This window comes from Triticum aestivum, chromosome 4A, assembly GCF_018294505.1.
Source record: "Triticum aestivum cultivar Chinese Spring chromosome 4A, IWGSC CS RefSeq v2.1, whole genome shotgun sequence".
Taxonomy (NCBI): Eukaryota; Viridiplantae; Streptophyta; class Magnoliopsida; order Poales; family Poaceae; genus Triticum; species Triticum aestivum.
Window position 1 is genome coordinate 649,640,183 of NC_057803.1, and position 12,671 is coordinate 649,652,853.

Below are 12,671 nucleotides of genomic sequence, written 5' to 3' on the forward strand. Positions count from 1 at the left end.
AGTCTTACTCAAATTCACACCTTTGCATCACAGGCAAGAACTCCTTCTTTGACTGTCCATTTTGAACTATTTCAAAAAATTTATCAAGGTATGTACTCATTGAAAAATCTTATCAAGCGTCTTGATCTATCTATATAGATATTGATGCTCAACGTGTAAGCAGCTTCACCGAGGTCTTGCTTTGAAAAACTCTTATTCAAGTATCCTTTCATGCTATCCAGAATTTCTATATCATTTCCAATCAACAATATGTCATCCACATATAATATTAGAAATGCTACAGAGCTCCCACTCACTTTCTTGTAAATACAGGCTTCTCAAAAAGTCTGTATAAAACCATATGCTTTGATCAACTCATCAAAGCGTATATTCCAACTCCGAGAGGCTTGCACCAGTCCATAAATGGATCGCTGGAACTTGCACACTTTGTTAGCACCTTTAGGATTGACAAAACCTTCTGGTTGCATCATATACAACTCTTTTGTTCATCGTAGTCAACACCTTTGAACTTGTCGAAAACCTTTTGCGACAATTCTAGCTTTGTAGATAGTAACACTATCAGCGTCCGTCTTCCTCTGGAAGATCCATTTAATCTCAATGTCTCGCCGATCATTGGGAAAGTCAATCAAAGTCCATACTTTGTTTTCATACATGGATCTTATCTCAGATCTCATGGCCTCAAGCCATTTTGCGGAATCTGGGCTCACCATCGCTTCTTCATAGTTCGTAGGTTGGTCATGGTCTAGTAACATAACTTCCAGAACAGGATTACCGTACCACTCTGGTGCGGATCTTACTCTGGAAGACCTATGAGGTTCTGTAGTAACTTAATCTGAAGTTTCATGATCATCATCATTAACTTCCTCACTAATTGGTGTAGTAGTCACATGAACAGATTTCTATGATGAACTACTTTCAAGTAAGGGAGCAGGTACAATTACCTCATCAAGTTCTACTTTCCTCCCACTCACTTCTTTCGAGAGAAACTCCTTCTCTAGAAAGGATCCATTCTTAGCAACGAATGTTTTGCCTTTGGATTTGTGATAGAAGGTGTACCCAACAGTTTCCTTTGGGTATTCTATGAAGACGCACTTCCCCGATTTGGGTTCGAGCTTATCAGGTTGAAAACCTTTTTCATATAAGCATCGCAACTCCAAACTTTAAGAAACGACAACTTAGGTTTACTGCTAAACCATAGTTTATACGATGTCGTCTCAACGGATTTAGATGGTGCCCTTTTAACGTGAATGCAGCTGTCTCTAATGCATAACCCCAAAACAATAATGGTAAATCAGTAAGCGACATCATAGATCGCACCATATCCAATAAAGTGCGGTTACGACGTTCGGACACACCATAACGTTGTGGTGTTCCAGGTGGCGTGAGCTGTGAAACTATTCCACATTGTTTTAATTGAAGACCAAAAACTCATAACTCAAATATTTGTCTCCACGATCAGATCGAATAAACTTTATTTTCTTGTTATGATGATTTTTCCACTTCACTCTAAAATTCTTTGAACCTTTCAACTATTTCAGACTTATGTTTCATCAAGTAGATATATCCATATCTGCTCAAATCATCTTGTGAAGGTCAGAAAATAACGATACTTGCCACGAGCATCAACACTCATTGGATTGCATACATCGGTATGTATTATTTCCAATAAGTCAGTAGCTTGTTCCATTGTTCCGGAGAACGGAGTTTTAGTCATCTTGCCCAAAAGGCACGGTTCGCAAGCATCAAATGATTCATAACAAAGTGATTCCGAAAATCCATCTTTATGGAGTTTCTTCATGCGCTTTACACCGATATGACCCAAACGGCAGTGCCACAAATAAGTTGCACTATCATTATTAACTTTGCATCTTTTGGCATTAATATTATGAATATGTGTATCACTACGATCGAGATCCAACAAACTATTTTCATTGGGTGTATGACCATTGAAGGTTTTATTCATGTAAACAGAACAACAATTATTCTCTGACTTTAAATGAATAACCGTATTGCAATAAACATGATCAAATCATATTCATGCTCAACGCAAACGCCAAATAACATTTATTTAGGTTTAACACTAATCCCGAAAGTATAGGGAGTGTGCGATGATGATCATATCAATCTTGGAACTACTTCCAACACTCATCGTCACTTTCCCTTCAACTAGTCTCTGTTTATTCTGTAACTCCTGTTTCGAGTTACTAATCTTAGTAACCGAACAAGTATCAAATACTCAGGGGCTACTATAAACACTAGTAAGGCACACATCAATAACCTGTATATCAAATATACCCTTGTTCACTTTGCCATCCTTCTTATCCACCAAATATTTGGAGTAGTTCCACTTCCAGTGACCATTTCCTTTGCAGTAGAAGCACTCAGTTTCAGGCTTAGGTCCATCTTTGGGCTTCTTCACGGGAGTGACAACTTGTTTGCCATTCTACTTGAAGTTTCCCTTTCTTTCCCTTTGCCCTTTTCTTGAAACTAGTGATCTTGTCAATCATCAACACTTGATGCTCTTTCTTGATTTCTACCTTCATCGATTTCAACATCACGAAGAGCTTGGGAATCACTTTCGTCATCCCTTGCATATTATAGTTCATCACGAAGTTCTACTAACTTGGTGATGGTGACTAGAGAATTCTGTCAATCACTATTTTATCTGGAAGATTAACTCCCACTTGATTCAAGCGATTGTAGTATCCAGACAATCTGAGCACATGCTCACTAGTTGAGCGATTCTCCTCCATCTTTTAGCTATAGAACTTGTTGGAGACTTCATATCTCTCAACTCAGGTATTTACTTGAAATATTAACTTCAATTCCTGGAACATCTCATATGGTCCATGACGTTCAAAACGTCTTTGAAGTACCGATTCTAAGCCATAAAGCATGGTGCACAAAACTATCAAGTAGTCATCATATTGAGCTAGCAAAACGTTCATAATGTCTGCATCTGCTCCTGCAATAGGTCTGTCACCTAGCGGTGCATTAAGGACATAATTCTTCTGTGCAGCAATGAGGATAAACCTCAAATCACGGATCCAATCCGTATCATTGCTACTAACATCTTTCAATACAATTTTCTCTAGGAACATATTAAAATAAACATATGAAAGCAACAACGCAAGCTATTGATCTACAACATAATTTGCAAAATACTACCAGGACTAAGTTCATGATAAATTTAAGTTCAATTAATCATATTACTTAAGAACTCCCACTTAGATAGACATCCCTCTAATCCTCTAAGTGATTACGTGATCCATATCAACTACACCATGTCCGATCATCACGTGAGATGGAGTAGTTTTAATGGTGAACATCAATATGTTGATCATATCTACTATATGATTCACGATCGACCTTTCGGTCTCCGTGTTCCGAGGCCATATCTGTTATATGCTAGGCTCGTCAAGTTTAACCTGAGTATTCCGCGTGCGCAACTATTTTGCACCCGTTGTATTTGCACGTAGAGCCTATCACACCCGATCATCACGTGGTGTCTCAGCACGAAGAACTTTCACAACGGTGCATACTCAGGGAGAACACTTCTTGATAATTAGTGAGAGATCATCTTAAAATGCTTCCATCAATCAAAGCAAGATAAGATGCATAAAGGATAAACATCACATGCAATCAATATAAGTGATATGATATGGCCATCATCATCTTGTGCTTGTGATCTCCATCTTTGAAGCACCGTCGTGATCACCATCGTCACCGGCGCGACACCTTCATCTCCATCGTAGCATCATTGTCGTTATGTCATCTGTTGCTTCTACGACTATCGCTACCGCTTAGTGATAAAGTAAAGTAATTACAGGGCGTTTGCATTTCATACAATAAAGCGGCAACCATATGGCTCCTGCCAGTTGCCGATAACTTCGGTTACAAAACATGATCATCTCATACAATAAAATATAGCATCACGTCTTGACCATATCACATCACAACATGCCCTGCAAAAACAAGTTAGACGTCCTCTACTTTGTTGTTGCAAATTTTACGTGGCTGCTACGGGCTGAGCAAGAACCATTCTTACATACGCATCAAAACCACAACGATAGTTTGTCAAGTTGGTGTTGTTTTAACCTTTGCAAGGACCGGACGTAGCAGACATTCGGGTCAACTAAAGTTGGAGAAACAGACACCCGCCAGCCACCTGTGTGCAAAGCACGTCAGTAGAACAAGTCTCGCTTAAGCGTACGCGTAATGTCGGTCCGGGCCGCTTCATCCAACAATACCGTCGAACCAAAGTATGACATGTTGGTAAGCAGTATGACTTATATCGCCCACAACTCACTTGTGTTCTACTCGTGCATATAACATCTACGCATAAAACCTAGGCTCGGATGCCACTGTTGGGGAACGTAGTAATTTCAAAAAAATTCCTACGCACACGCAAGATCATGGTGACGTATAGCAACGAGAGGGGAGAGTGTAATCTACATACCCTTGAAGACCGAAAGCGGAAGCGTTAGAACAACGCGGTTGATGTAGTCGTACGTCTTCACAGCCCGACCGATCAAGCACCGAAACTACAGCACCTCCGAGTTCTAGCACATGTTCAGCTCGATGACGTCCCTCGAACTCCGATCCAGCCGAGTGTCGAGGGAGAGTTCTGTCAGCACGATGGCATGGCGATGATCTTGATGTTCTACCGTCGCAGGGCTTCACCTAAGCACCACTACAATATTATCGAGGAGGACTATGGTGGAGGGGGGCGCCGCACACGGCTAATAGATCTCAAGGATCAATCGTTGTTGTGTCTTTGGGGTGCCCCCCTGCCCCCATATATATAGGAGCAAGGGGGGAGGCGGCCGGCCTATGGAGGAGGCGCACCAAGGGGGGAGTCCTACTCCCACCGGGAGTAGGACTCCTCCTTTCCTTGTTGGAGAAGAAAAGAGGAGGAGAGGGAGAAGGAAAAGGGGGCCGGCCCCCTTGTCCAATTCGGACCAGAGGGGGGGCGCAGGCCTCCTTCCTTTTGGCCTCTCTCCTCTATTCCCGTATGGCCCAATAAGGCCCATATACTCCCCGGTGAATTCCCGTAACTCTCCGGTACTCCGAAAAATACCTGAATCACTCGGAACCTTTCCGAACTCTGAATATAGTCGTCCAATATATCGATCTTTATGTCTCGACCATTTCGAGACTCTTCGTCATGTCCCCGATCTCATCCGGGTCTCCGAACTCCTTCGATACATCAAAACTCATAAACTCATAATATAACTGTCATCGAAACCTTAAGCGTGCGGACCCTACGGGTTTGAGAATAATATAGACATGACCTAGAACTATTCTCGGTCAAACCAATAGCGGAACCTGGATGCTCATATTGGCTCCCACATATTCTACGAAGATCTTTATCGGTCAAACCGCATAACAACATACGTTGTTCCCTTTGTCATCGGTATGTTACTTGCCCGAGATTCGATCGTCGGTATCCAATACCTAGTTCAATCTCGTTACTGGCAAGTCTCTTTACTCGTTACGTAATGCATCATTCCGTAACTAACTCATTAGTTACATTGCTTGCAAGGCTTATAGTGATGTGCATTACCAAGAGGGCCCAGAGATACCTCTCCGACAATCGGAGTGACAAAACCTAATATCGAAATACGCCAACCCAACATGTACCTTTGGAGACACCTGTAGTACTCCTTTATAATCACCCAGTTACGTTTTGACGTTTGGTAGCACCCAAAGTGTTCCTCCGGTAAACAGGAGTTGCATAATCTCATAGTTACAGGAACATGTATAAGTCATGAAGAAAGCAATAGCAACATACTAAACGATCAAGTGCTAGGCTAACGGAATGGGTCATGTCAATCACATCATTCTCCTAATGATGTGATCTCATTAATCAAATGACAACACATGTCTATGGTTAGGAAACATAACCATCTTTGATTAATGAGCTAGTCAAGTAGAGGCATACTAGTGACTATATGTTTGTCTATGTATTCACACATGTATCATGTTTCCGGTTAATACAATTCTAGCACGAATAATAAACATTTATCATGAAATAAGGAAATAAATAATAACTTTATTATTGCCTCTAGGGCATATTTCCTTCATTTACCATACGAGATGTGTGCACCTACTAAAGGGAATAGAAAGATCTTGGGTACAAATACTCCACTTTTCACGAAAGACATAGATTCACCAATTATTGGTTGGACTAAATACTACATTTATTTGCTCAGAAGAAGGAAAGTTGGCTGTGAGAATGATTTCTCGTACGTAGTCTTTCCTAGGACCATTCCAACAGGATGCTCGGAGGTGTGTGGAGAAAAAGCTCAAAAGGCATACTTCCGGCAATAAATATGTAAATTTGTTTCGCAGAAGTTCAGAGATTTTCGATCTCCTCGAAAGAAAATGAGTTCGATCAGCAACACCGGTCTCCGCAGCACTAGGATAAAGACCTTCTTTTTACCCATAACCTTTCTCTGCAGCATTGGAACCAAGATCGGGCTTGGCATAGTTACGAGGTTCCCGTTCTATTTAACTAACACTAACTGAAGCTAACCGGAAGCTTTCTTCTCATGCGACTCTTGGATCGAAAAGAGGCTGCTGGACTGGACCACGGCTGAAACTGCCAGGCACGGACTAAAAGCTTTTATCAGGGATTCCCGAGTCAAATGACTACCATACATAGCATAGAGCTGGAAGCTGCACTAGTGTACATAGAAGACTGGATGTGAACACGGACGGACATTGGCTTTGTATGGGGCACTCACTAATCACTATTAGCAGGAAACAACTAGCAGAAAGAAAGATGAACGCACTTTCACTCCTTGCTCTTCAGCACGTACTCACACGAGGGACTCTCAAATCTCTATTTCAGACCATAATCTTTCGATCCCTTTACCGAAGTGATTGATAGCAGGGCTCCAAAATCATAGGGCTTCTTCTATTTTTAGTGTGAACTCACTTCTATTCTATATCAAGATAGGGGCTTCAGTACTTGGCTGACCGCCCGGTGGAAGACCTGGTTCTACCACACAAGGGCAGCTTTCGTAGTCCAGGATTATTTTCCTCATATGTAATTTCACCTCAATGTGGAAATGTCCGATCTTATTCCAAAATAGAAGGTCTTCATGAAGGTCTGTCTTGTTTCAGGAATATAGGTACCGAAGTTCGATAGCGGTAGGTACCAAGGAGAAGACGAGTCAGGCCCGATTGACAAGACTAGCTAGGCTGACCTTCCAGCCATACTCCATCCAATATTGAACGAAAGTGCTAAAGGTTTCATGTGATGCTGACCTGAATGAACCAGACCTCGAGAATTCGTTCATCCCTTCGCTCCGAGGATTGATCGAGTACTTGGCCACATGAATGAGTAGGCCTGTTGCCGGGATGTCCCATTAAAAAGGCAGGTCCCATATTTGAAATACAAAAATAAGATCAGATAGCGCTCAAGAGGTTTTTCTCCATACGAGAAATCCTTCACTTGCAGGGAATTCAAATAGATGTGTTGAAGATCATCAAAGAAAGGAAAAAGACTGAATTCGATCCATCTCCTCCCTTTTCTTTAAACCAAGAGCTACTCCTCCCTTTTCTTTTTTTATGTAATTTCAATACGATTTCGTTTGTGTTCATGTTTTCAATTTAGAACCCCACGGAAGTGAATAGAAAAAAGCAAAATACCCCTGTGATACGCCTTCCTTTACCTATTCTAGATTGATTGATGTTCAATGGAGGGAAACTTGCCATTCTTCTTTCCTTTGAAATTGTACATTTTTTTGATTATGAACTAATTGTATCCTTTTTGTTCCCATCGAGCTTTCTTGCCTAGTGACTAAGGATTTTCACACTTGTTGTGTCTATAAAAGATTTTCTCATAAAACACTAACAAAAGTGTTATAGGGATTCACTTTCGATAAGAATCCAAAAGCAAGTTCCCCATACTACCTTCTTTCCCTCCTCTGTTTCTGTCTTTAAGAGGCAGTGCATCCGGCAGGAATCGAACCTACTTTTTGACCCATTTTGCCTTTCTAGGTTGGTGGGCGCTTTCACCATTCAGCCATGGATGCTTTAGCGAGTGAACTAGGTTTTTATTTGAGAGCGAACTAGGTTTTTAGTGGTATTCCTTCTCGAGCTTCTATTTCTTCCGTTAAGGGAGATTCGGGAAAAGATGGAATAGGAAGACGTGTTTCTAGAACGAACAAGATACGGCTAGAGAAGGGGAAGTTAGCAAAGTTAGACAATATTGGAATGGTCATAGGAACATGTATTGATGTACCAGATCGACTAATGCTCCCAGGTTGATGCGATGTATTCCACCAGTTGACTCAAGACTTTATTATTGTATATCGATCAGTCCAGCACAGATTGAAATAGGAGCCGGTTCGACAGGAAGCTTTTGAAAATGCAGTGCACCCAGGTAAATAAGGAACAAGATGAATACAGAAGTTAAACGAGCATCTCACACCCGAAAGGTACCCCACATAGGCCTTCCCCAAAACCCCCCAGTCACTAACGTAAACAAAGTAGAAAAATCACCAATTTCTGTACCGGTTCCGGAAGAGCGAAGAAAAAGGGGATGTTTTGTTAATGGGAACAAGGAACTGTTTATAGCTGTCGCGATATAAATAACTATACTCATCCGAGCCGCAGGAACATGTACATACGAAATACGAGAATTTCCACCTTGTTGAAGATCTGGTGGTGCTACCCGAAGACTTAAATGAATAGCCATCGCTGTTAAGAACAACCGAGATCCAATGAGAATTTGCGCGTAGCTTTCTGTCTTTGACATAAAAAAATAAGGTTGTAATAACGAAACTGACATTTTATTTTCCTTGCCTTGCAAGTGGAACAAGAAAGACTATATAGTTATTTTGATTCTATAAACAATCAAAGGATTTCACATGCTTTCCATGGAATGACGGAATTCCCCTTGCTTAGTTTTCGCTCCGCTCGTGTGTGGCACTCCTTGCTTGCGGAGCGGCATATCGGAAAAAGAAGGATTGACTTTCTATACGGGCCCGTCCCCTCTTACCCCTAACTAACAATTATGCTGCTCTCGCCTTTTTGTAATCTTATCTTTCAAAAATGCACTACTAATTTTTACGGCCTCCGGTCTTCCACCGGGCGGTCAACCAAGTACTGAAGCCCCTATCTTGATATAGAATAGAAGTGAGTTCACACTAAAAATAGAAGAAGCCCTATGATTTTGGAGCCCTGCTATCAATCACTTCGGTAAAGGGATCGATTCAGTAAGTAATAGAAACGGGATAGCCATTATAAAAGGGAAATCTCAATCAGTACTTCTTTTTTGGAAAGCGAGGTTGAGTTATATGAAACTAAGGCAAGAAGACGAAAAGACGTTCACGTTACCAATTCCGCCTCGTCTGATCTTTTATTGGCTATACTTGTAGCCAGCCATATTAGCTCCACATTCCACCCTTTTTGATTTCTGATGAAAAAGGCAGTCATCAGTCGCCCCCTTTCCTATTTAGCTTTGCTTGCTGCCTATTATGAGAATAGGTCCCGGTTCAAGCGGCCCGCCTTTCATCATCATCTATACCAGCTGCCACGCACGATCCCATAGGAACGATTTCATCGCCCTAAGAAGCAGAACGCGCCATCACCTACAGCCCTTTCCTCTGCCGGGGACTTTCACGAAATGAAAACGGGCGGCATCATCGTATGCTCGACATTAGTTGCCCTGGTGTATATCCCGGAGTACTCCTATGGCAGATCTGTCACCCATACATGAAGGCCTTGGCCCCGTCCCGTGTGGAGAATGCCCCCCTTACGGTTGTGCTTCTCGCCCGAGCCTTCCTTTGTATCGGTGTTGGTGCTTTGTAATACAAAGCAGGGGAAAACCCCTTTTCGGTAAATAGCGGCAAGGAATGGCTGCCAAACTTGCCGCTAAATTGCAACGAAGCTGACCGAAACAGAGTTTTTATGCTTATTTGGCGTATTTGACAATTACGGAACGGTTTTAATTATGGTAAAGAAGTTCCCCCTGTAGCCACTACAATGGATTATCTGAATAGTTATATAAAGTCTATTGGACATGCTTGCAAGTATAGTACAGAGGTATCAAGGGTAAAATGCCGGTTGCTGATTTGGTTTTACCGAAAGAGATGATTGTACAAGTTTCTAGGCCATGAACACCACCGACCAATGGTTATGTTGCTCTGTCAGTGGATGGATCATATTCTGGGGAATCCGGCACGGCAGTGGCATGAATGATTCTCCGACAACATGATGGTTCAGTTATTTTCGCAACATATCGATTTATTTTCAATTGTATTGATACACTGGAAGCGGAGATACATACAATCATGCAAGGGATGTTGCTTGCTATACAACATTCCGTTCTTCCAGTCATGGTGCAATCTGACTCAATTGAGGCTTTATCCTGTCTATTGGGGGATGGACTAGTAGTTATGCTTATAGTCATCTTATGGCTGAAATTAAGGAGTTGATGATACAGATGATGTTTACTCCGTAGAAGTTAATTAGGAATCAAAATAGAGTTGCCGACCACTTGACAAATTATAGTCGTAGTATAGAATGTACCACAGCTGTGTGGATGCACCTTGGACCATCATGTATTGAGAATCTTTTACCTCTCAACTGTAACTCTCTAAATATGGAATAAAACTCTTTTTTTCCCAAAAAAGAGTTTGAATAAAGACTCTAGTTCGCTTATAAAAAATAAAATAAAATTCGGAGCAGGCAATTACGACCTAAATGCCACCGGCATCTCCACGCCTCGCACAAAAAACCAACTCGCACGACTCGTCGTTCTGTCGGCGCTCGTTCCACATCGACCGCATCCAGCGCTAGGGTTGCGGGAGGCAACCGCGCCGCCGCCGCCGGAACCGCCTCGCCAGCCCCGTCGCCGCCTTCCTGCCGCGGCCCCTCTTCCTCCTTTCCCTCTGCGCCGCCCTCGCCCCTCTGGCCCCTCTGCCGAAGCCGCCCACCTGGGCCCTCGGCCGACGTAAGAAATTTGTGCTGCTTACTGTGAATGCATGGATGGATGAATTCTTGCTGCTTACTATGAATGGATGGATGGATGGATGAATGTTACTACTATGTTGCCACTTTCATCTCTCTGTTCGAACCAACCATGATGCTGCTGTTTGCTATTAGCTTGTTTGATGGATGGATGGATGCATGGTATTAGTATGAACAACTTTTTTTTGTACTGTCTACTGTCAATGGCGTTGTGTATGTGAGAATTTTTGATCATTTTTTGTACTGTGCTGCTGCTGCTTGGTACTAGTTGCTACTTTAAATTCTTGCTAATGGATAGATGTTGCAGATGGAGAAAGTCAACGACCCCATAAAGAGGGTGGATCAGGACGGCCAGCACCGTAAGGTCGATCTAGGGTTTGATAACCTGCCAAGAGCCGCCGCCGACCTAGCCAACTCCATGAGAAGTATGCTGCAGAGGGTTGCCGCCGGAGGGAGGCCCGAAAGAGCATCTTCTTGGACCATCTTCTGCGATCTGCAGGTATTACGACATCTATATCCGCCCTTTTGATTATGAACCTGGTAGCTAGAGCAAATAGTTTTTCGACGCATCGATGTAGCTCGATGGAAGCATTATTGATTACTGATTATTGGTTATTGATTACTACTCCCCTTGGTCCCGAATTAGTTGTCTCAGGTTATTCTAGATGCAGATGTATCTAGACGACAAATCTAAGACAACTTATTTAGGACAGAGGGAGTATTATATTTTGTTTCTTAATTCTCTACAATTCTTGATCCTCTACTGAAACAGACTTGCATCTCTGAGCCCCTTAGAGTTACTCATTACGCTCTCGATGCTGTTCGACGACTTTTCTGTAATAGAGGAATGGGAAGAGGACGGGAATGTGCAATGGGGATGGAAAGAGAAACTGTCAATACTGCTGAGGAGCGAACGGGACAAAAACAATCTGCTGATGCCGATTATTATGATTATTACATCAACCTACAGGCTGAGTATTACCTCCAAGTCACCGACGATAATGACCGCAGAAACTTTGAAGACTCCGACCACGAAGAAGTTGATCCAGATTGGCCTCCGCCGAGTCTCGCAATTTACTATGGTGGAGATAGCCCTAATGTAGACGCGGCTTACTGTTTTTCCCGGGACCTGGTGGAGCTGTTGTCTGTGCGTCCTCGCTTTCCCTTTGCGGGCACCTTCGCTGCCTTCAACGATCGTTCTGCCTACTACTTCTCCTCGCCGAAAGGTCAACAACAACGTAATGTGGATTCTCAGGTATTGCCTATGCATTCATGTAGGAGTACTAATATTTTTATTACTCCCTGGGTCCTAAATTAATTGACTCAGATTTGTCTAGACATGGATGTATCTAGGCATGTTTTATTGTCTAGATACATTTGTATCTAGACAAATCTGAGTCAGTTAATTTGGGACACAGGGAGTATTTGTTTTATGTATCTCCTTTTGAATCGTGTTTCATATATACACAGGGAAATTTGTTACTCCGTGCACAAGGCAAGGCCATTGAGGACGCCTTTCAAATTAAAATTGAAATCCCAGATGGAGATAATGGAATTGATTATGGGTACCTGGTCTTCAGGGTAAACCCGTACGCGTGCAACGAAGTTATAACCCGCACCATCCTGACAGCTTGTGGCCGCAAAATAGACGTGGCTTTTGTGCCGCTCTACTGTGCTATACAAGC

General features: G+C 42.4%; 1 pseudogene; it reads right to left on the reverse strand.

Moving 5' to 3' along the window:
* Positions 1 to 7,934: 7,934 nt before the first annotated feature.
* Positions 7,935 to 9,086, reverse strand: LOC123082881 (putative cytochrome c biosynthesis ccmC-like mitochondrial protein; annotated as a pseudogene).
* Positions 9,087 to 12,671: the final 3,585 nt, after the last annotated feature.